The sequence below is a fragment of the Brachycentrus maculatus genome, unplaced genomic scaffold (genome assembly GCF_059751285.1).
Source record: "Brachycentrus maculatus isolate JH-2025_06_01 unplaced genomic scaffold, ASM5975128v1 h1tg001119l, whole genome shotgun sequence".
NCBI classification, from domain to species: Eukaryota; Metazoa; Arthropoda; class Insecta; order Trichoptera; family Brachycentridae; genus Brachycentrus; species Brachycentrus maculatus.
Window position 1 is genome coordinate 130,801 of NW_028281817.1, and position 26,644 is coordinate 157,444.

Sequence of the window (26,644 nt, forward strand, 5' to 3'; positions counted from 1 at the left end):
AAACTATCAACAATAACAAAAGCAAACGATAATGGCTCGAGAAAATAATTCGAAAAAAAGTTTTGGACAGTATATTTGGTATCTCTAGAGATAATTACTGCTACTGACCGTTAAACGTAACACATAGGGCACGCATCAAATTTATGCGACGTTAATTTGATCGTTTACTATACGAAGGGCAGTTTTGCGCTTCAGGCACCAGTCGAACCCGGGACCACTACACTGAGTAGGCAGACAAAAGTAAAATACCGGGAATTTGAGTCAACAATAAAGACACGTGGATCGAGTTGGAACAAAGTTCATATTGAAAAGAAGATGAGTTGACAGATTCTTTACTATTTACAATGCGAAGCATTTTATGCAGACTGAATTTGATTTTGAAGCAACAAAGAAATATCACAAAAAATCAAAAACCGATTTTACATCGACAAAATGTACTTTCTAAAAACAGAAACCTCATGATTCACGATAAATGGATTTTGCTATGTTTGATTCGCATCGACTGAATGCGTAGAGGAAATGAGGCATTTACCCACGCGAATAAAATTTATAATTCTTTTGTTCCGTTTTATGCGTAATCAACAATAAAGATGAAACTATATCGAAACGAACGACGCTTTAACCAAATAAATGCGAGTGAATTTTTCATAATGAGTAAATATAGTAATTATTGCTAACTACAGCGTATATTTATTTGTCGAGCATTACCCGCGTTATATCTAAAATTGAACAGCGCACCACACAGCAGTAAACAGCACGAAATGATTAATGATAAAAGTCGTTATCAACAGCAAAACTCGTGACGCGGTACATCTCCCGTTTATCTGTCAAACAAAGCGTATAACGAAAGGCGAAAATAATAATTCCGGCCAGTCGGCAATCGAGGTACTTGGCAGCTGTTTCTGGATGACGGAAGAAACGGCGCTCGGCATGTAGTGTGTGGTGTGGTGTGGTGTGGTGTGGTGTGGTGTGGTGTAGTGTACTGTAGGTAGGTAGGTAGGTAGGCACGAATACCCGGAACACCCAGTCCGCTCGCGATGAACAATATTTACATACACGTTTCAATGGTGCGAACAATAAAGCGAAGCGGTCCAAACTCGAAATCAATGACGTCAGCTGTTGTTTAACTTCGGCAGAGGCGATACACGGAATTCGGCAATGGTTATCGTAATCAATTTGTAGGATATGACGGGTCAAGTGATGCGCTGCACGGGACAAAGGGGAGCCAGGCGGGCGGCGGTGGGCACACTCACATCGTCACGCGTGCCGCGGTGCGCTGGTGGTGGTGCAGCTACTCCGCTGGGCGGACTCGGACTCCGACTCGGAGCCAGCCTTTGTCTCCTTCGCCGCGTATCCCGTCTCCCGTATCCTGTACTCGAATATTCTCACTCACTAACCTCAACAGCTATTTTCCAACAATATTATATTATTATCACACGTATTACACCGACACGAAGCGTGAATTTTCGTCAGACCGTTGCACTTTGCTCGGATCGCGTTTTCTTCGCGAATAGACCGAATAAACGTAAGAAACGCTCCAACTACTTTGGCACTGATGGTTGTTTATTGTTAATCTACTACTTCGCGACACGTGTGCGAACTTAATTTTCGAAAAAAAATCTGTTTAGTTTATTGCTGATGGCGAGCGCGAAAGCCGCCCTCCCGCAACGAGCGCTGATCGTGGACTGGCGCGGCGTGGCGGGCGGCGCCCCTCCGGCCTGCGCGCCCCCCGCCCCGCCCTCTCCCCGCCCGCCTGCAGCGAACAGCTCGCTCGGGCGCGGGGGGAAGGGGAGGCGGGGGAACAGTACGGTGAAAAATTAATCATTGACGGAAAACCCTGTCACAAAGCGCGAGACGCGCTTCTCGGAACCTCGCGAGATCACTTCTCACTTCTGACCAAACGAACTGCCGCACGAGATGGTGTCTCTATTGGAAAGTGCAACGAACACTGTTCTTTTCATTAGAAAAAAGTTAAGGGCCTCGACCTTTTGGTTCTGAAGAGTCACGGCTCATGGCGTGACACACGCCGGGGGAATGCGACCGATGTGTCATCGATAAGAGAAATACATTCGAATGAAAAGAAAATATTTGCTTCCGAGGTTTCGGGGAAACTACAAACATAGTTAACATTCGAGAAAGTAGAAAGTGGGGGAGTTAAATCTACAAAACATGATACATACGAAGAACACGTAACACACGAATTTAACAGTTTTAGAATATGAATTATGGGTATAATTTGGAATTTCAGATTTAAAATCATTCACTTTGAAAGGATTTTATGGATCCACTCTCCTCGGTCAATTTGAGAAACTCCATTTATTCTCTGTGTCATTAAGGCTAGTGGTTTTCTTAAATAAAAGTTGTTTCTTAAATATTCCGTATATTTTTCGATAAAAATATTGCGCGTTAAATTTAGGATATCCAGTGTAAAATTTGGTTTACGAGTGCTAATGCCCTGTTATTTTGACGAAACGAGGTATCAACCACCCGGTGCACTACACTTGCACGTGTCGCGGCGCGCGCGTGTGTGTGCGGGTGCATAGTGATAGTGACATACAACTACGCGTAGGTACGTACGACACAGCTGCGTGCGTGTATGAATCAAAAAGTTTCGGTGCGGACGCGACGGGCCATCGCCGTCTCCCTCGCTCCCTCGACAAAACGCAAGTCACCGTTAATGCGCAGAAGCGGAGACGAGCCGAGCGATAACGGAATCTCCCGAGCGAATACGAGCGGGGCGCAGCCTGACAGCGGAGCCGCGATGGACGCGGGCTCGGGGTGAAGGCGGAGGGTGCCTCAGTCCTTCGGCGTGCCGGCGCGCGGGCGCGCGGGCGCGCGGGCGCGCGGGCCGCCGGTGCGCGTGCACCGGGCCGGGGCAGGTGGCGCGGGGACCGACACTTGCGCGGGAACTTCTACCTGGCAGAGCGCAAGTCGCACAAAGGACAGGAAAGCGAAAAATTCAACAATGCCAGCAAACAAAACCCCGGAGGATACCAGCTCGCTCGATAGACACATCACACGCGTAATACACCATACTAAACGCGAATTACGTCGAGCACGTAAAACTGAGATTTGTTCATGTCGTAGGTTAGCTACCTGGCACCTTTAGAACCGCTCTATTTTGGCACGGAAAAATATCGCAACTGGAACAAAGCGAGTTTTCTCGGTACAAGACGGTACTAGCGATATACAAATTATATGCCAGAAATAATGGTTATCGGAATGTAATAAAGTAAAACAATAAACATGGCACGTGCGAGTATCAGTGGGTAGTGCAGCCTGCAGCTTCTAGAGACTACCTTCACGCCTAACGAGCAATCAGAAGGACGCGGGCGAAAACAATGGCGAATTGTTAGATCGGAAATACTCCATCATTCGCTTCGTTACGCAAGACACTTTTAGGTAAAAAAAAAATACAAGACCCTGGAAATTTGTCTCATAACGAAAATTTTGTGTTTTAAGCCCGACTTCATCCATGATTTGTCAATAAGATAAAAAATAAGCTAATTTTTATTTCGGACAATTTCAGTTGATTTTTCCGCCGGAACCTCGGCCCAAAAAGAGGGAAGCCTTTCAGATCAACAAAGTAAATATTTTGGGCTAACAGGGGTAAATAAACCCTTTAGATCAACAGAGGTACACTCCTTCGGGCCAACCAGACATGGGCCTTTCGGGCCAAAAATATTTATTTTTCGGATCAACAAAAGAAGACTTTCTGACTAATATTGATAGGACCTTCGAGCCTTTGATTTTTTCGGTTTTATTAATTTTTTACAAATACTGAATTTTTCTATTTTTTACTATTTGATTTTTTAATTCTCGCCAGAAAAATTTAAAAAATTTTAAGAAAGGTGTGTTGAGATGGTTTGGACATGTAGAATAAGTGAGGAAAGAACGGTAAAACAAATTTATGATGCGGATGTAATTGGAAAAAGGAGCAGAGGAAGACCGAGAAAAACTTGGCACGATCAAGTATGCCAAACACTTGATCGTGCCAAGTGGTCAGGTTAGGAGTCGAAACAATCGGCGGGTATGTATGAGGAGATGCATGAACGTAGAAGAGGCGAAGAATGTTTGCAAGGACAGAGTGGTGTGGCGTTCTATTCTCTCTGCCTACCCCTGCGGTGAGGCGGCGTGATGGTTAGTTTTTTTAGCCAGAAAAATATATATGTTTATACATGTATATTGTATACACATTTCTAGGACTTTTAGTATACATACATACAAAAACATACAGGTTTGAATGTTTGAAATTCATCTTCAAGATGTAGGATGCGATACTCACGTTTAAAAGTAAGTCCGGAATAAAAGTAAATTTTGGCCAGGTCCCTAATTGCTACGCGAAACCGATAAAATCGCGGATATTAGTTGTTTCGCATTAAAACTAGAATTTATACAAAGGGAATCTAAAATTGGACAAAAAAAGATCGGCGAACTCGAAGACAAAAGCAGTTCGGCCGGACAAAGGCAGGAATTTGTTTTGTGATGAACATCCCGAATGAATAACTCCCATAAAGTCGGCAGTGCGCACATACCGAGAAACTGCGTCTCGGCCCTCGGCCCCGAGCCGATTGGCTGCTGCATTTCCCACTGATTATAGCGAGAACAATGTACCCCGGCTTCCCACTTCCCAGTGCGTAGATCCGAATGACTCCGATTCTCTCCTATATTGAACAAAGTCGCTTTCATCTCCCATTCGCCACACGTGTAACAAAAACACAAAGCTAACTGTGAGATGTGTGCGTCACTTGTGTTCTGATAAAGCGTTCATAATACGCTGAAGGTTACAGTGATAATAAAGAAGTTGGGAAATATAAATTTGCGATCTTCGTGAAACGGATAAATCGATAACCTAATTTACTAGATAAATTTATGGCGGAGAATCAAGTTCGGTCCGTTGAAACATTAATTTGATGTTCACGAATATTATAACACTGCTTCCCTAATATATAATATTGGACCCCTTGGAAGGGGTAATAGACGGCTGAATTAACAAAAAACATGTCTGTGAAAATCTACGTTCGTACTGTTTCTTTGTTCGCTTACTCTATCTAAACTTCATAGTAACAAAAATACAATATAATATAAAAATAGACTTGTTTTTTTCAATTATTTATATATATTTTTTATATTATTTTTACTAATAATACTTTCTTATTGTATTGCCTTACTAAGGTAGCCCTCGATCAAGTCAGAATTATTTTTTTTGAATATGAGTAAACATCGCTTTTCCTCTTTCACCTGTCCGCACCGAGATGGTGCCGGGCATCCCTATGCCCGGTGGCCTCACCGCATCAGATCGACGCGGTACCAACTTGATCAATTATTATGAAAACAAAGGTAATTAGTCCTACGCTCCAGATTCTGAAATTTGGAATCGGAACATATTTAGTAGGAGGCAAATGATAATGACAGTACACAGTAGTATGTATTCATAGGAAATGAAGGAGGAATAGCTGGTAGGAAAATAGCAGTTGCGCACTCAAATTTATGGGTCGAAGAATCGTTCGAATCTACCAACACCATATCATTTATGGTATTCAAAGCATAAGATCGCTTTACTGCCAGTAACAAAATGGCCGATATGTTTAATAAAGGTGAGTGAGTGCGTGCGTTTTTTATGCCGTTTTGAAGATAAATACGAGGGTTGCCAGTGCAAAATCAACGGCCATAATGTTTAAGAAAGAAAACAGCGTGTTTACACAGCCTGTAGTGCCAGCGACTGGGGTCAAGAGCTGCGAAACTCACGATTTGAAATTTGCATGACTCTCGACACTACGTGCGCCGCACGCAAGACGGAAAATGTACATATGCTAATTTACCGCATTATAAATTTCATTTCTCTCACTAGCTTTGCCAACTACTGACTCGAGGGTAACGATTTACACACAAAAACGCATAAAACATCGAATTTAAACCCCTGCTTTTCCTGAAATAAAATTCACGAAATCACAGAAAATGAGCGTCAAAAGTACGAAAAGCTACGGAACGTTTTGGAAATATAGTAGTGCGTAGGTTTAATAAGCGATCGCAATGTGTATAGCTATACCTTGATTTAGTGTTGCCTTGTTGGTAGAAGTTATAAAGAAGAGGGTATTGCGCTCCGATAAGGCCCTCATCTATTCACAATCCACCACCACAAAATGGCGTAAAAACACCAGTGGAAAGCGTACTTTGATTTAATTTTCTAATTGAGAACAAAAGCTTCTACGACGTATTTTGTAAAAAATAAACATTGACAGGTAAAAAATAATCCCGTCTTAACGAATTGAGGTCATAAATTTATCAAAAACTGTTATCAGCTCGAATAATATTTTTTAAATCTGGATAATTTATATACCGTCATTTCCTAAAATGCTACACGAAGAACGCTTCATTGTGATTATATTGGGGAAAAGAAAATTATGGAATGTTACAATTAATGTCTTACCAAACTCAAGAATGACTGAAACGTCAACAAAACTATTATCTCACTGATCGGATAAATGTTTTAAAATCCTCACGTAAAATATCTCCTAGACCTGGCTGTCGATTCCAAAGGAAAGTTAACGTTTTAACTAACCAATGCAGATAACTTTATTTGTATTCGGTAGCAGAAAAAATATTTTCTGATAATAGGGATTGATAATCGGTTTAAAAGTAAAAGTTATCTAAACTATGTAGTACGAGTATATGAATTGTCTATCTGCTGCAATCGCGGTATTATCCAGACGGTCAATCGACCGTCTGGATAATCGCCTAAAGCGTGCGCATCTACACTTTTCGTCAGTAACAAAGAATGCACCAGGAAGAAACTGGTGCATTACTGGAGTCAAAAAGATAAAACACGGGTTGGAGATATAAATGGGCAAGGTAATTCGGGCGGAGATGCGAGGAACAGCGGCCAAAATACATAGCGTTCATCAATCGCCAACACTCCTCGAGCACTGTACTCGGCGGATTTAATCAATTCCGATCTATTTCAGCACAAATTTAACATCTTTTTTTTTCTGTTCGTTTATAGTTAATTTCAGTACGCACACAAAACACAACCGTCCGTTCGTTCACTCACCGTGCATGACTTTTTTAAAACTCGGTTGCATCGTTTGCGGCTGTCTTCACTTCACGTGAAATATGTATCATAAAAATAAATAACACTGTTTTATTTAAATAAAAAAAAAACATAAATGGTTATTAAGTACCCTTTTTTTTACAGTTTCCTTTTTTCAGTCTTAGTTTACGAAATTACCAGAAAGTTCGGTTAGTTCTTGGTGTGATTAACATTACCAAGGACCAACTATTGCTCGAAAGAGTTTTTAAAATACGTTACTATAAAATCGTGAAAGAGGCCATCAAGATATTTAGCAATTACTTACGGCCCTACGATTTTAATCACACCTAACAGTGAGACTTCTCATAATATAATACAATAGAATATTTCTCACGAATAGATTGACCAATATAATAACAAATACTGCTTTAAACTTGCATATCTCTTCATCTTCTTGCTCAATGCTGAGCGTCGTGGTCTTCTGGAATGTCAGGCACTTGGTGCACAAGTTCTCTCCATTCTTCCCGGTCCTGGGCCAACTTGATGGCTGCGTTTGGCGAGGATCCGGTTAATTCCTTTATTTGGTCTGTCCATCTTGTTGGAGACCGTCCTCTTGCCCGCTTGCCTTCAACTGTACCTGTTACTACCAGTTTTTCAAGACTCTTCTCGTTCTTTCTGGCGATATGCCCAAAGTAGGACAGAATCCTTTTCCTGCAAGTCGTGGAGAGTCTTTCTGTCACTGACAGTTCGCGGAGAATGGAGACGTTTGTGCGTCTTGCAGTCCAAGGAATGCGCAGCATCCTCCTCCAGCACCACATTTCAAACACATCCAGCATATGTCTTTCCTTTTTCCTCAGTGTCCATGTTTCCATTCCATACAGCGCAATGGAGAATACAAGAGATTTCACTAGACGGGTTTTCGTTCTCCTCAGTATGGACCGATTTTTCCATATCTTCGCCAGACTAGACATTGCTGATTTTGCCATTCCAATTCTTCTCCGGATTTCTGCTTCACAGCCTCCGTCTTTAGAAATGAGTGCACCTAAATAGATAAAGTCGTCGACTTCTTCATAATCCCTTAAAGAATTGTTCCTTATCAGGGTGCCGAATCGGTCGATGACAAGAACCTTGGTTTTACTTTTGTTTATTTGAAGTCCTAAATGCTGGCTTTCTATTTCGACTCTATGGAGGAGTTCAGCCATTTCGTCCTCATTGTTGGCTATTAGCGTTGTGTCGTCTGCAAACCTTATATTGGAGATCTTTTTGCCCCCTACTGATACGCCACCTTCCCACCCGTCTAGTACTTCCCTCATTATATATTCTCCATATATATTGAAGAGATCAGGAGACAGTATACACCCTTGTCTCACGCCTTTTTGTACTTGAAATGACTCTGAGAGGAAATTATCAACTCTTACCGATGCCAAATTTTGTACGTATAAGTTGTGAATAAGAACTATCAACTGTCTCGGTACACCCATTGTTTCCAAAACCTTCCACAGGCAATTCCAATTCACGCAGTCAAAAGCCTTTGTATAATCAATAAAGCAAAGTACGACCGGAACCTTGAACTCCCGACTTTTCTCGATTATTTGTCTTATGTTCAAGATTTGCTTATGTTCAACATTGTCGGACACTATGGAATTGGCACACGTAATGATAGAGGCGAGAAACTACTGCATTTTTGCACAGAAACTGAACTGACTATTATGAACACGTGGTTCAAAAACCACATACGCAGACTATATACCTGGAAGTCACCTGGCGATAGATACAGGAATCAAATTGATTACATTATGATAAGTAAGAGATGGAGATCGACTGTTCATAATGTGAAAACTTTTCCAGGAGCCGACTGCGGTTCCGACCATCAACTTCTTGTTGCTGAAATCCAAATGAAGCTGAAAAATATAAAACGAAATGTGGCTAAAAAACGAACTACCCCTTCTGAAGACATCTTGAAGAAATTCCAAGTAAATTTCTCATCCATGATCCAGAGTTCTCAAGATAATTCTAATAATCCTGAAGACAAATGGTCACAGCTAAAGAATATCATAGCGTCAAGCATCAAAGAGTCTCAAGCCCCGAGGACAAATATGGAAACACGAGGTCAATGGATATCCGAAGAATCCTGGAAATTAATTGAAGAGAGGAAACGGCTTAAGAAATTGAGCACATCTACCCAGGAAGTAAGAGTCCAATACTCCGAACTGAACCGAAGAGTCCAAAGAAGTTGCACAGCGGATAAAGAGCGCTACATCAATTCGATTTGCGAGGATATTGAAAGTCACGCTAACACTAATCACACTCGCGACTTGTTCCAAAAAGTGAAAACACTCGCCAAGAAGTTCAAGCCTCGAACATGGACCATTGAGGACAGGCAGGGAAATACCATCTGTGAAATCGACAGTCATCAGAAGGTGGAAAGAGTATTGTGCGGATCTATACAAAGATGATAGTATGCAACCCCAGGCAGAATTCAATGACTTAAATCCAGATGAACCCCATATAATCCTCCAGGAAGTAGAGAATGCCATTAAAAAACTCAAATCCTACAAATCGCCTGGAAAGGACGGAATCCAAGCTGAGTTCCTAAAGAATATGACCGATGACGGCATTAAGAGGATGCACGATATATGTAATTCGGTATGGGAATCAGGAATATGGCCAACGGACTGGGTGGAATCTGTATTTATTCCAATACACAAGAAGGGTTCTACGCTAAAGTGTGAAAACTATCGAACTGTCTCACTCATCTCTCATGCCAGCAAAATATTGCTACACATATTAAAAGCAAGGCTAAAACACTACCTCGACTGGCAAATTTCAATTGAGCAAGCTGGATTCGTCAAAGGCAAGGGTACACGTGAACTTGCATATAAATAAAGTAAATTAAATGATGGCTAAATTAAAAAAAAACATACTTGCAAGAATAACGTGAAATAAAATACAAACCCGCCACGTATAGTCTTTATTCAAAATGTTGAAGTCCTAGCGGGTACAAATTGTAACGTGTCGGCACTGCGCAGTTACATTAGAATGCAGGAATAATAATTAGGAAAATGGCGCTATATATAATAAATTATTCAAAGTTATTTGATGCATAATCAATGATTATAGTATAGTAAATCTAAAGTTTCCCAATATGCGAAACAATTTTGAATCACATTTCATTTGATAACGACACAAAAAGAAAACAAAGTATCTAAAAGTTGAATAATAATAAATCAATGATCGGGTAATCAATTATATTCAAGACAGTTTTTCACCGTTTTTTTATATGCCTACCAAGAATGAGTAATCCACATAATGACAAAACAAAAATACAATATTTCTATTTGGTGGAACTTTTAGTACTTTTCTCATATTTCACATTTCTCAACATGACATTGAGATACGTGCATTTTCAATTATACGAGTATGTATAAAATTTTCACAGCGATAGATTTTGCTCTTTCCATTTTATAGTGAACGCGTTTACTTTGTTGGCTTGACTTTTAAAGCTACATTCAGTTTTTGCCAAGTGCTCCACGTTGTTGTTGTTGTTAAATGATTTTACTGTCCGATGTCTGCTGTCTAACTGAGCCGAATTACAATGGAATGCTGGATCGCTATTCTTCCTTCCTAAAAGATTACGTTTGCTTATAACAACGAAATATGTATTTGGAAGCCTAAATTCTAAATAACATTTTTTATTTAAATTGCTTAAACAGAGCGAACGTTTTCACTATGGCTGACAGACCAATGCATCCATCTCGGAACCCTCGCTGTTCATCGTATCATCCCTTCCTTGGATCATATCCTTAAATTACATTACACAGTTAACTGAACACATTAACATTCTACCGGCTGGATTCAAAATATCGTTTCCTCTGAAGTTTGTGTATTTAAGATTGTTTCCACCGGAGCGAAGGATTTACTTCGTGCGTGGTTCATCATATTGAAAACTGAAGGCATAAGTCGGCGTGGGGGAGGGTCGGGGAAGGGGGTAAACCGCAAGGTCACCACTACATGTTGTTTAGAAAGGTCGGCAGACAGAATCCATAGTTCCATAGAGCGGAAACCTTTGCTGCCATTTACATATGTGATTTTTAAAAAAACAGTTAAGTGTATATCAGTAATTTAGTTCTGCAAAAATAACTAAACACTTTTTTTAAACTAAATAGTAATGACACTCAGCGCGAAAACAATATATGTATGTATATCTTATCGCTACAAAAATATCGAATAGCAGAGCGAAACCGTTTTATACAACGCTGTAGCGGGAAAAGAAACGACTGCATCAGATTTTTAAGATAAAAAAACTGAACAAAACTGTTTCTCCTAACGAGAAAAACAAAATTAAAATGTTGTACATATTTTGATAGCAGTCTACCATACATTACAACCCTACTTTGAAAGCTTTCCCGACCGCATTTCCGGGTCTGATACAAAAGCATCTAGGCTTCCTGACAGACCTCTCTTGCAAAGCAATTTTATTTCATGAACTGAGTTGCGAAAATTAGAAAATGTGAAATAAAATTCAATCCCGATTTGATTTCCCTGTCACTCCCAATCTAAATAAATACAAGTTTATAAAACAACGACCAAGTTTCTTGAAGCGCCCTAGTGTATGCAGTGAAAGGGATTAGTAGTTCAGTAGTCAGCTAGGTCCGATTCCAACCCGACGCTGACCGGCACACAGACGCCTCCACAACCCCGACCATCACAGCAGACAGACACGGAAGAGTGCCAAGGCATTTGCAGAAAATATTCAGTCATCGCATTTCCCACTCAACTATTATTCATCAAAATTCTATTACGGACTACAACCCTACAATCTAACGATGACGCATGGTAGTCATTATTTTAGCCATCTATTTACAGATTTTTGAGAAAGATCTGCTGATCTTGCATAACCGAGGACAAATGAATTAATAATCGTTTATTTACTTAAAGCTTTTTTTTTGTCAATTTGAAAAATAATAATTTGTCAACAGAAAATTGATTCAGCTACTTTTATGTGTCACACGTATAAAAGACAATACCATACACGTGTATTGTGGACTTTTTACATTACTTAGTAAAAACTATTGATAGTATTTATCAATCGTTTTATTGCAACATGCTAATTCCAAGGCATGAGCTCATAATAAAAAATCACCATTGTTTTAATTTATCTAGAAATCAGAAATTTACAGTGCAGTAATATTATTGTGGGTGCGCAGATTGCAAACTCGGGGTACAAGGGAAACATAAAATGTCTTCAAAAAGTGTTATTATTAAGCAGGTTTAAAGTAACATTCCTTATAATTACCGCTCTGTAAAATAAAAGGAAAATCCACACTGTAAAATTCATCCCTTTCAGGAGTAATACCGTCTATCCGCGGCAGGCGCTAACGATGCTCGGAGAGCACTGGCGTACCTATGCGGCATTCTGTAGAAGACTATAATACTTTTTGGGTGGCGTTGGACGTTCATGCTATACGTGATTTGTAGACTCACATTATCGAGAAACAAATTTTGCATTGGCTATAAACGCCGTAATATATTTCACGTAACAAATATGTACACTTTCCTGACACATTTGATATTCAAAATGCGTACTCCTTAAAGGGTTATCAACCAATATAAAATACATATGTACTAATTTCGACGTGTTTTTCGTTGCTTATATGTATTTTCAATTTCGCTCTATTACGTTGTTGAGTCTAATGTAACAATAAACGAAGGGTCGAATCAATACTAACCGTACCTTGTGATGAACGTGATTGGACGCTACGTGAGTGAAGAAGGTACGCAGGGGTCATATATAGATTTTCAGGCAGACAGACCCTTTTTATGCGTTTTCGTGAAAAAAACCTTATTTTGATCGATTGCTCGAATACGGGCTGAGGTAGATGGACGATGAATCCGAAGTGGGAGCTGTCGTCTCTCCCAGTCCCGATTTCCGATCAGTCGTTGAACGGCCGACGACAGAAAGGTGCACGCGCTGCAATAGTACCCGGAGCGGTGTTCGTACGCCACCGGCGGCGGTCACTGCTCCTGCACTGTCGGGGTGACCTTTCTGCGCGTTCTCGCCGCTCTATGATACGGACTTTTTCAGTCTTCAGAATGGAAATGTCGTGTTTTTATCACACATCAAACAAATAACCTACATAAGGCGAGACGATAACATTTTCCCTAACTAGTTCATAATTCATACTCCAGAGCAAATTATTAAAAAAAACACTTGTGCATTAAAAATTAATACGAGCATAAGTGTAGCAGCAAATGTAGCTGACTTATATGCTACATACTCGTACTACGTTCGCATTACTTTTAATAGCGGATATTTCACTCATATTCAATTCTTCATTATTTTATTATTCTATAGTGAAACACGTACGAGTAGCACCGCTTTAGATAATAATTTACGCAAACAAACGGGAATACACGAGTCATTTTCCACGTACTACGTAAGAAACTCTCGACAGTTGTATTGATACTGAAAACGTGATAAACAAATATATTATATAGGGTCCGCCATCTAAAGTTTTTTTTTTCAACTAGTGCTTATTTCGTGAATGGTAACACTTAGCTCATGTCTGATTTGACAGATAATTAGTTTTATCCTTCCGCTGAGCGAATATGGTTGTGTATACGCTTGAACAACGCTGGGAAATATTGCGACATTCGACTTACAGAAGATGCCGATTTTGCCAAAAAAATCATCTTTTCGGATGAAGCTCATTTTGATCTTGGCGGGTATGTAAACAAGCAAAATTGTCGTATTTGGGGCACAGAAAACCCGCACGCATACATTGAAAAGCCGGTACACCCAAAACGAGTCACTGTTTGGTGCGGATTTTGGTCCAGAGGCATAATTGGGCCATTTTTCTTTGAAAATGAGCAAGGAGTGGCCGTTAGTCAATGGCGATCGTTATCGGGCCATGTTGAACGGATTTTTGTTCACAAAAATTGAAGAGGAGGATATTGGCAACATTTGGTTTCAACAGGACGGCGCTACGTGCCACACAGCCGAAGCTACACTCGATGTTTTGCGCCCCATTTTCAAAAAAAAAATGTTATTTGGCGGACCCTTTAGTTAGTAATAAATGATCTGAAGTACGTTTACTTCATACACATGCACGTAACGATCGGGTGGAGCGGAGCGAGCCATTCCGACATCGCTACGTAATGCATGTGGGTTATGTTATCATAACTAGGAAAGTTCTCCCGAGATACCAAGGTGAATTATGGAACTGGGTCACAACAAAGGACGAAACCTTCGAAAGGGGAGCGAGGCAGTCGATTTGCGGTTACTCCACTTTGTCCATAAACCTCGATTTGTTTTAAAACGTATCCACGCGCACACATACATACGTGACCATCCTCGTCAGAAACAAAGAGAACTCCGGAAGCCTTCGAACACGTTGTGTGAGAAAACAAACGGAAAAACATTGTATTATGAGGGCAGACATTAACGGCGATCAATTACTCTCGGTTCAGAAGCGGCCAAAAATAATACCTACTTACTACATTACCAGTCGGAAAATGAATACGGAGAAAAGCGATTTTTGGCAGATTTGCGTGCCAAATACAAAAAATTCACTGTACGACGGACCAGAAATGATCTTATTCGACGTCCGCGGCACGGCTTATAGCTTACATAGGTCAGGCAGAAAGATAAAACGTGTCACGCTATCTGATTTCAACTAATGCATAAGGTATTATAGCCTGACCTAGATACAGTTGCAGCTCGGGCAACGCTACATACTGCACGCTGCACGCTGCACCCGTCGTACGGCCACACCTGACACTATCGCGCTCCGAGACGTCATTTGGCACGTACGACCGCCTCGTCTATAGTCCGCAACAGTGAAGAGCAACGCGCGGCTCGCGGGGCTATATATCACCCGAGTGAATAAATCATAACTCTTTAATAATAGGGCTGTGGGAGGAGGGGGAGGGGTTGCGGCTTGTTACAACAAAAGATTGCTCTCCACTGGGCAACACCGGTCTACACCGGTGGACTGCTCTCACATAACACATACTCTATGACTGCATAGCGCTTAGCCTGGCACATCATCTATCCAACCCAAGGGCAAGCACTGTTGGATCAGAGACACGCAAATCTTAGGAATCTCAGCTGCGGTGAAGGTTAGTATTACAACGAAACTTGTCATCTCTCGACATCGACACGAAATTGAATTTTTATTAAATGACTTGATCAATGAACCGATGAACAAAACAAACGACTCTTACATTCCGCTACAAAAGAAAGAAAGCACAACCCTCTCTGCGAGTACATACAAATTGAATCCATCCCACCATTCATGATTAATATTACTTGTACTTAATGAACATGAACTTTAAATATTAACACACGACGAAAAATGTAACGATGTTATGTACAGGTGATTTGAGTACAATAAAAGTGGGAATTCAAAATTAAAACAACGACATTAATTCCATGAGAATATATTATATTTAAATATTTCTAAAGTACTAATAAAGAAGCTAGAAAAATAATATGTTACATACGTTAGTGTGTAAGTCAAGTAAGTTCATTAAGACTAAATACGTTTTTATAACTATTAACGAGAAAGTATTAAAAAAACATTGTAGGAAACTATCGTCATCGATGTGGCTTTATTAGATGAATAAGAACAATTACATAAACAACGAGGTAAATAGAATTAGAACTGATGAATCTAAACGTTTGGCGATAATGAGACCTGCCGTGAAGTGTCGTGACCTCAATACCTGTTCTCGGGTAAGGAAAATAGCACCTGGGACAAGAGTGAATAAAAACTACATGAATGTAGTATAAATGTTTTTAATATTTAAAGCGTTAATTTTGCGGTCACACATATAAAAAAAAAGTAAGTTACATTAATTAGCAAATCGCGTACTGAGATTTTAGTCTACCGGTTTGATGTAGTAGCCGTCTTCGGCCCGAACTCCTGCGATGAATATTTCCTGTCGGTATATGGTAAGTATGTCAATAGTGCTACGATAGTGGTGTATAGCGTTGCTTGCTTGCTGGCATGGTGATTGTCCTGACGAAGAGATGGGTATGACTCGAATCTGGTAGGCTAAAATTTCGGCGAGATTTTAGTACGTATTTCTTTAAAACGGAAGGATGTGGCGTTAGCGAAACCGGCACGTTTTATTTAGAAGTTAACGTCATAGGACTGTCGGCTGACTCACCGTATGCTGTAACTGCTATGTGTCAGTATGGGAGTGCGGCGGTATGGGAGCGAGGAAGCATGGCAGTATGGCAGTATGGGAGGTGGAGAGGATTACGTCAGATCCGAGGAGTTCCAAAGATAACGTTCGCATGCAGACAGGATTTCGAGAACTTACGATAGCACTGTGACGTTGATCTTTTATCAAAAGATTATTCTTTATAAGTAATATGCAATCATACGTACAACCACAACGAGAAAATGACGCATATAAAAAGAGCACTTTTATTATTGAATAATGTTTTTAAAAAACAATATTTCTTTGTTTATTATTCAAACAAATACAATGATTGTATGCCTAATAAACATTGGGGTTTTCAGCAACGACGCAGTACCTGTCTACCGTGCGTGAATCATACGCGAACATAAACAAAAAATAGCAATCATCATTCTTACCAAATGTCCAAGACACTGTTTATTCCAGCTGCGACTTATGCAACACTGCTTTCAATAACCCTACTTATGCGGCAACTTTACGAGTTTCATTACCTTTTCCTGCGTGAGAGTAGAGTTACCTTTTGTTCTAAGTTATTCGGAATATCCCTGTGAAGAAACAAATGATGTAAAAAGGACTCGACAATGGAAAAATAACACAATTGGCTTTTGTGTGTAACCTTGGTTTAGAGAGTAAAAAGTTAAGTTACTCCTCAAAAAAAATCATACCGTTAAATTTGTTTCAAAATTATATATTTTTTTATTTAAAACATTTTTCTTAATAACTCAAAAAGCGTTACGTGTCCCTTAGCACTATTTATGGATGGGTCCTTTGTCCCGATTGTGACAATCATGCAAATCTGCAAATAGATTTTGTTTTTTATTCATTTTCACCATAGCTACACAAAGCTTTTTTACCACTTTTTTCTTGACTTTTACTGTTGTATCATGATTTCAGACGGTTAAAAAAAGGCTTTACTAAAAATGAAACTCACCTCGCCCGATTAATATATAAATATAATATAACGAATATTTAAATAAGGAAAATTATTATATCATTATTATAATATTGGATTACCATCGACTGTCAATCGAGTAAAGTAGGTTTACATTAGCAAGCCTGTGAGAAGAGAATTATGGAACTGAAAATTTTCCAAGCGTAGGTTAAAATCACGATCATTTTAGGACGATAGATCGATACCCTCAGTCAAACTAAACAAAAGCTGAATTGATTGATTCGGCAGTCACTGTGTGTTCATATCTACAATTAATATTTACATAGTAAATATCACTTACATATTATTAAACTACACTATGACAACTATTTCGATCCGCTCAACATCATTATCGAACACCATACTTGATAAACAAGTATTCACCGATCAAATCTTTTTTAAATAGTAAGGGTGCGAGGCAAATAAAAAAATAGATGAATGTCGATTGAATTTAATTTTATCTTTACTGAAATAATAAAATGCATCAAAAAATATCAAATTCGGTAAAAATCTAGAAAATAAATAATGGCCCTATACAAACGAAGACACTGCAATGTTCTAGCGGTTACTTCTTAAAAAATCACAGAAATATATTAGCAATACATTTGTGGTGGATATTTTACGTGGGATACACAAAACGCAGCTAACAATTTTTATGTTATATTTGTAGAGGCAATTCGATAAATAAATAATCCGCGTGTACCTCGGACGGAAAAAAAACTATCGAACGTATCCCACACAACATTGTAAGCAGTGGAATGGAACCTCAGCGCTAGGCTTGTTATCGGGCGAGTAGAGAGTTGAGTTAGCGAGAGACTGGTGTAGAAAAGTTGAGTTAGTAGAAACAGCGGAACACGCCACAGAGCACTGGTTGTGCCGCGAATGAGGGCGTATTACTCAGCCTTGCAAAAGCGGACTTGCCCAATGTTTGCGGTTTCACTTTCAGGCCCTAAACTAACCCAACACTCCCACACCGATATTCCTAGCATACATTCTAACAAGACGTTTCAATTTATTTAAGTAGGATTCAATATTATTGGCAACATCCATACTATTATAACTCTAAATTATTTCAATGCCTAAAGTTTTATTCGATTCAAATTTATTCATTACATCAATCGAATAAGGATGCCAAAACCGATCTTTAAAATGACCTTGTCGAGACATTATTGACACACCCCACGAATAATATCGTATCTCCAAATGTTATTTATTAATATTGTTAAATATATACATATATGCATAATGTATGTATTGAAAATTTAGCAAAAAGTAGGTTCTGTGCCAAATCTGCGTTCAAATATCTATAATAATTATATAACGTATTTGTATAATTTTATATATATTACAATTCAATTTCATTGTACTGTAGTATGTTAGGTACGTAAAAAAAGTTTACATTCTCCTGTAAACTTTTATCTGATAAATTTGTAAATATGACGTCATTCATAGAATACGGAAATGTAGATAGTCAATATTGTTAAATGGGTACCTACACAGTCTGACGAATATATGTGATAACAGCAACAACAAAAAACATCGAAGATGAGTGACGTCATTCAAAGAGTTTCTAGAAGTTCCAGAACATGAGGAAAATCTTGATTCACCCAAATCTAATTCAAATGAAAATATCTACTCCAATCCCAAGATATATCATATTTTTTGCGTCTTTCACTTAAACGTTTCTCGAAAATACGTGATATTGGTGAATACAGGATGATGAAATCATTGTAGATAGATTTCTAACACCATTTCAAGAGGGTCTGCCTACCTAGAATCGAAACGGACTAATAACGTGCATTTCTGGAAGAAGGCTACATTGAACTCGGATAAGTACTCATCTTGTTACTATCATTATTCAGCAATATCTCTACTCGTTCCTACTCGGGCATATCGGGGACTATCGCTTTGATACCCTTTCTACTTGAAAGCCACCGAAAAATACTCAAACATAATTGAGTTCGAGTGTTTTCATTCTCAATGTTCACGCTGTTGCTTATTTATTAAAAGTTGTTAATTCAAAACTACTCCAATTCAGATGTGGTGCGAGTAGAAAAGGAATGATATCTCAATGAAGCATTTGACGTGATTTTTTTTACTTATCTCAATGTTTCATCAAACTCCACGGTCACTGCGCAAACGCAATATTATGAGTAGTTAAAGAAAAATATAATATAATAATTAATTATAATAATTAATTATTTGTTTAAACAAAAAATTAAAATTGAAAACCAAGTAAGTATATAGGTACACGCAATACAAGATTCATTGTAATGGAAAGTAAGCATTGTTTTAGCTGGATCCTAAAGTTTTTAAGCGGATGGGTGATCACCCTTCCTTCATGTATTAACGATCAAGATAACACTACGTTTATATGATGCAGTACCCTATGCACCATGAGGTTTGAAGAAGAAGTTGATGTATTGTACGTGTTTACTCTTTTTGTTATTTTTTGTGTTCTTTTACTACGGAATAAAGAGAAACCGAGCACATTCAATTTGCGAATGAGAATAAATTGTGAATTGGGATTGTAGGTTATTGAATAGGCCTTTCATGGGCCGTGAAAACAATCTCTCGCCCTCTCCGAAAAACATTTTTTCGGAATACGTCCTTTGCAAATGTAATTAGTTTTTTTGAATACGTCCTTTGCAATGTAATTAGTTCACGATACCGAAATGCGCAAGCATCTCGGGTTTATTGTTTATGTTCGCAAGGCGAGGCGCGAGAACACTTAGCAATACTTTTTAATTGGCGAGCGCAATAACACGGCAGGCCCGGCATTGTGCTCGGTGCGAGTCGACAGGTAGTTTGTGCGTATTTAAAATTGCTTTAAAACGAAAGCAAAACTTTGACATTGTAACGGAAAAAGAGATATAAGGCCGGCCATCGCGTCTAGTATATGTATTACCTTCGACCTGTTAGAATCACATTATCGAGTAAATTATCGGCGCGTAATATCCGTGCGTCAAAAACCGATAGCGAACGCTGTCACCAACCGTTATGCTTTACGAGATTTCTCATGACTATGTATATCTGCACCTACCTATGCAATATTTATTGACATTCTCTCTCTTGTTTTATTCAATTTTCTATCAGCCAATTCAAGGCGTACGACACATCACTCATGACTACATCTTTAATTTTTAAATGTTTATGTTAACTGTCAAAATTTAAGGTTTTGAAAAAATACGTTTAAACCCTAATTATTACTTGGAAAATAGTGAGATCATACACATATTTACTTTTATTTATCTACTCTTGTTCAATGTTCTTGACCAATATTCGATGTCTAAAAATTCTCTCAATACATCGAAGATTGAAAAGCATCAAACAAAATGACAGATTTTAACTGACTATGATATAACACGTGTATGCGTATTAAAAAAATTGTAAAGTAAAAAATCAGTCATTAAGTCCGCTTTGAGAAATAGCCTATAACCGTGTTCCAGCCATCGTAAGCAGATCGATAGAGATGGGCATCGTTCAGTGAAGAATGTATTCGACAGCTGAAATCAAATTCGTAATAATCGAAAACGTTACAGCCTCGCGTCTAAAGGATGCCTTTCTGCTCGCGCGATTGGACAGTCAATTATTGTGAAGCAGCAGCTCCGTCTCATCCTATGGAAGTGACAATCGTCCCTGCAAACTGGCGAACCAGATCGTGTGCCATATAGAGTTGTCGCCAGTTAAGAATGCCAAACGCTCATAGGGTGACCACGGTGAAAAAATATATGACCGTTCTTTGTTTTATGCATGCAGAAAGCAACATTCTTGCATAGAGAAATAAAAATACATAATGAATATTTCAATGTGTAAATGTTCAATTTAAAAAATATACACATTAAAATAAGATTTAAAAAATATTTGTATTATTTAAAATATTTAAATGGCATATTTTTACGTCGTTAATTAAATGAATGTTAACCTATTATTATTACCTACATCAACGCTTGTTGAACATGTTTTATAATCATTTGACACGACTTCCTTGGTTTGTCCAGACAAAACCCTTGTCCCAACTTCGAAATTTCAGACATGATCATTGTATACAAGCAGACGTCCAGCCAATCGAAACGCTTGATTTTACTGCTACATGTACATGCTTTGGATATAACACAAATTATTTCTCAAGTGTTAGTTTGGCATTCTTATGTGGCGACCAGTATACGTGTCGCGGGGGGTGCAGCTGGTGAAGGCACGCGCATGCGCGCTACAAGTGCAAATTGTCAAATAACGTTATTTACATATTACCGAGAGATTTTTACAGCTAAGAATAAAAGTGCCTCAGATGTTCGATTTGTCAAATATGGCCGATAAAATTAAAATAATATATAAAATGTGGCCACATTCGTATGGCCGAGACGTATTCAGTAAGGTCACGTAAATTATCACAGCAGCAGGTTCAACGCGTTCAAATAATTCATATTTATTAATAAAATTATGTTGAAAATCCTGAATATATTTAATACATATTAATTTGTATAAATATAGCCACGATTCGTTTAATTTTCCATTTTGTCTGTTAGAATAATTACAACGGGAGGAAAACTGATTTTCTAACTTTAATTATTTTCAAATAAGAATTTAAATGGTTGAGAAATTGATATGGTCGCAACACATGACAGCTTATTTTATTTACAATTATTTCTTTCTTAAATGTTGTTTACAACATATTTTAAGTTCGGATAGCCGGAATTATACGATAATAAAAATTGTTACTCTTGAGAGTTGTATTATCTGGTAGTCAGTAGCAGTGACCAGTGGCCACGCGTGATATAAAGTGAAAGCGTCCGTAATAAAAGAAGATGTATCGTGATGAGGAAGTTTTGTCCAGCGATGTGCAAGTGACTGCGACTGTAGAAGATATCTACTTCAAGTCGACTACTGACTGAAATCTCGGAGTGATCACCACTGGACTGAACTGAACTCGGAACAGCAAAAGACGAAGGAAGAAATTGTATCTTCAGCTACAAGGACGGGTGGATGTTTCTAGTTGTTAGTGAAAAGTTGTAAAGGATCAGCATACGAACGGTGCGATGCCAATTTGTAAAGTCAGTTGAGAAATGTGTCCAATGATTTACCGTGCATTACTTCGACAGGAATTTTTGTTTTACGTGTTTTTATAATAACAATCAAGCATTTTTTTCGAATATATTTTTAGAAATATGGAACAATCCTCGTTGCAGGGGTTTAAGTGACGAGAAACTCGATGAGCTTTACCCACCAAATGTTTCGTGAGAAGAGTAATTCCCTTCCAAACAGTAAAAATGCCTTTTCTTATTTATTAAATAGTTGAAATAATAATCGTTGTTCTCTGTTAATTTATTTTTTCTCAAAAACATATTTTAGTTAAAACTAGTAATTTTCATTGTTAAATACAGGATTTTCACCATGGAGTAGAGTGAGGCCTAGCACTGTTCCAGTATTACGTAGGTAATTGTGATTCATGAAACAGCACGCGGTATTCCTGATAGCGCGCACTATTCTGTCGCTTTGATATTTTTACGTAGTCTCGCGTGATATCAGTGCGGTAAGTAGAAATGCTTACCTTACTTAAAGCTGTTCCATTTAGCGCTGGAACTTATTAGAACGTATCCCATCGCGTTAAGCGGGGTCATACTATATTGTGATAAAGGACCATTTTCTAGGATGTGATTTACATTTTTTTCAATAACTGTCACTTTGTAGTAATATCTATGCATTTTTAATCAAATTTTTACATGGTAAACAAAACTATTAAAAAATATATATATTGTGGTACGTATTTCGATGCATTCAGCATCATCATTGAACACCGTATGTGAAGCTTAGTCTAAATGTTGAGCCCTTGAATAAAAAAAAAGAAACAGCTTCTACCCCCTCCTTATTCTTCAACGTCCTAAGGGCACAATAAAATAAGGCATTCAATAATGGTGCTGAATGCATCGAAACACATATAAGAATATTTGAAGAAATATTGGTATTTATCAAATAAAACTGTATATTTTTTAATCTATTCAAACTAGTTAATAAATTTGGCTTGTACATGTATGACTTGGGGGTTATTTATTCTCTTAATTGAAATTGGAATGAATATTCCTACCTTGTAAGATGGATGTGAGTTTCGGATGGGAGTGAGGACGAGCGAAGACGAACTGAGGGAAGTACAACCCGGCGGCACCTCGACGCAAGGGGCCACAGCAGGTACAGGCATCACAGTGTCGGGCTACTATCTCCTGATAACAGTAACACAATGGTCAGTTTCCGTCTGCACGCGCCCCGCCTCGGGAGCGAAACTCTATCTAGCTCCTCATAAGATAATGCGATAAAACACTACCCCTACATGACTCTAGCACGTCACTAATACATACAGGGTCGAGCTGGTGCCTCCTGGTAATAAGATTATGAGCAACTAAACATCGCTATTCCGATATGACTCCAGCATGGCACACCCCGCTAGTAGATACAAAGTTGGGTTGCTATCTATCTCCTGATAAGTTAAAGTGATAAAACACTATCCCAACATGACTTCAGCACGACACACTGTCACTAATATAGCTGTTTTTTTAGAGGTATAAAAATTCAAATTTATGGTGGCACCCGCCGTGTGGCATGTTGCGCCATCTTGTTGAAATCGCAGATCTGTCATGCAGATCGCAGATCAATGCCATTCAACTGAGGTAAGAAGAAGTCAGTAATCGTGGTTCTGTAGCGCTCTCTATTGACCGTAACATTCTGGCAGGCATCGTCTCTATAAAAGTATGGGCCAATGATTCCATCTCCCCATAAAGCACACCAAACAGTGACTTTTACTGGATCCAAGGACGTCTCGACAAAGGCTTCTGGGTTTTCTTTACTCCGAATTCGGCAATTCTGCTTATTGACATAGCCATTCGACCAAGAATGTGCCTCATCGGTGAACAAAATTTTGCGTTGAAGAAGAGAATCAAGCTGGATATTGTTTTCGGCCGATTCACCGAACTTACGTGATTCAGTCTATTCATGGTGAAATAGCAAAACGTACCGACTACAAATCAACTGCCAACTGACAAATTGACAGTGTGTTGTAACAATGTTGCCAGTTTAAAAATCAAACCTCTAAAAAAACACCCTATACATACAGGGTCGGGCTGCTGTCTCCTGGTAATGAGATAATAAGCCAAACTAAATATCGCTATTCTGGTGACTCCAGCATGGCACACCCCACTAGCAGATACAAGGTTGGGTTCCGGTTAACACTGTTTTAATACAATGTTTGCGGATGTTGTTCTTAAAAAAGACAAACAGCTCCTAGTACAAGAGTAAAATTATAAATAACTGTCGAGGACTGAAAGTAAACATGTAATGTCGGTGATCACATAAAATAAAAACCTATTTTTAACTCTGTGGACTTAAAAAATAACAACAATAATAATATTACCACGTTATACACATATTACATTTTATTAAAAAGGTATTTAAAAAAACTTATATTGGCTAAGAATATCTGATAAATAACGTTTAAAATAATTGGAGATTTTTTTTATGACTCTTACTTTTAACAAAAGAAAGCCAAAAAATATATATACAGGAGGCTTATTTTAGACTTATTACAAATATTATAATAATCTAACTTCATTCGATTTATTCAAAACCCTGTTTGCAGAGTGAAAATGACGCATATTGGTATATAATTTACAACCCCTCATTAACCATCGATTTACTCACATAATATACAGATCAAAACATTTTCCGTAATTGAAAATATTGAAAATGATATTTATTTTACTTGGCAGACAGTAAGCTCAAGTGTACCTACTTGTAATACTAAAAATACGAATATCAAGAATCAATATGGAATAAAACATGTTTTAAGGAATAAGTTTATATATATCCATTACATTTGAGCATTTCAACATGCTCAAAGTTTTAAAAGAAAAAAAAATAGTCCCGTTTCTTTTTTGTGTAACTTTTACATCATGTCGATTACCTTGGTCGTTGTAGTTTAAGAGTGATGCATTAATTAAACAAAAAGAAATAATATTTTTTCTCAAAACGTTAAAAGTTTTTGACAGTAAACAACTGCAGATAAATAAACTCATTCTAGAATCGATAGAACTTAGAAATATTATTGATTCGATGGCAAAGATCTTAATATTTGTCTTACTGATTAAAAACTAACATTGCGGAGCTTTAATTGGTTCTGATAACAAAATTGCGCACACAATAAATTTACATACTTATATATTGCACAAGAAGGATTGCGCCATGATTTCACAAAAATGTAATATTGATACACTAGACATTATATGGAACATCAGTTTAACAAGAATTTATAAAGAATAAGTTATATAAAATTGATTTCCATCGCAAGAAAGTTAAATAAAAGAACATAAAGCACTTCTAATCTTGCAATCCAATCATTGACCCACCTCGATTTTGAAAGGAAACCATTGTTATAGCGAGCTCGCTGGTCGTCTTTGAAAATTAAACTACTAGTTATTAAACTACTAGGTATTCGAATGATTGTCGAAAGCGCGGATGAGGACTAAAGAAATAATTTACTAACTATTATTGTACAGTAAGAAAATGGCGTCCGACAAAGATTAGGCAATCGGTAATGAAAGAAATATCTTCTAAGGTGGGAAGGAGCGCAATATAACGAGAAATATTTATTCCATCTAACCGAAGGCATCGAGCAGTGGCATTACTTACGCAAAAGTCGAACTCGTTCAAAAATAATCCGAAATATTCACTGATGACAAGGCATTCCACTCACTGAGCACAAAACTAGACTGAATGATCACGTGACATTATGTTTTGAACACAATTGGTCAGATTTGTCAGAGTGGGAAGACTACTTTTGAAAGATAAAATTTCCAAAACTGAGCCAGTTGTTATTTTAATCAACGTGTTACGATAGCCTACGATTATTTGTTTTAAATGATGGCTAAAAACTGATTACCTGTATGCGATCATGTGACAAATAAACGTTGAATAAAAATTTAAGTTTTTCCTTATTCTAATCCAAAATGCATATTCTCGCGATACCAGCGCTCCGAGCGGCAAGAAAAGGAAGTACAAAACATGGATTCTTGTTTTGCGGCGATCAAATCATTATTATATGGTCATTAGAATTAAGTTAAAGTACTCTGTTTTTAAAATAAAAGGTCGTTCGATAACACAAAACAACATACGAGAAAAATATGTAAAATATTAATAAGTACATATGTAAAATATTGTTCCTATTTGTAGTAAAGTGTTAAGCGAGTTAAAATTAAAATTTGTGTTTTTCACTCAAATATTAATTCAATATCACCCCGGAGTATTACTTAAAGCACGTGACTGATAACGTAGCATTTTATAATGAAAAATAATGTCAATACTCCGTCAATATAATGTAGTGCTCTATTCATCATGGGATGCGAATTACGAATAAAAGAAGAAGAAGAAATGCTTTTTCAATTGTTATAATTTAAATACAGAATGAAGTTTATATTATATATTGTTACGAA

The 26,644-nt window shown here is 38.0% G+C and overlaps 1 protein-coding gene across 11 annotated transcripts in view; it reads right to left on the reverse strand.

The window, feature by feature from the left end:
* Positions 1–26,123, reverse strand: part of LOC148299499 (AN1-type zinc finger protein 6-like) — a 57,520-nt gene extending 31,397 nt beyond the window's left edge. For 3 of the 11 annotated variants that reach the window (XM_088276011.1, XM_088276009.1, XM_088276000.1), the window contains exons 1-2: positions 25,845–25,926; positions 23,254–23,386 (exon numbers count right to left, since the gene is read on the reverse strand). The gene's annotated coding sequence lies outside the window, so the exon portion shown is untranslated. Of the gene's footprint in view, positions 1–1,056; positions 1,075–1,253; positions 1,688–23,253; positions 23,387–25,561; positions 25,927–26,094 lie in introns of those variants that run through there. The other 8 variants (XM_088276010.1, XM_088276008.1, XM_088275999.1 and 5 more) reach the window with 5 other exon arrangements.
* Between the last annotated feature and the right edge of the window lie 521 nt (positions 26,124–26,644).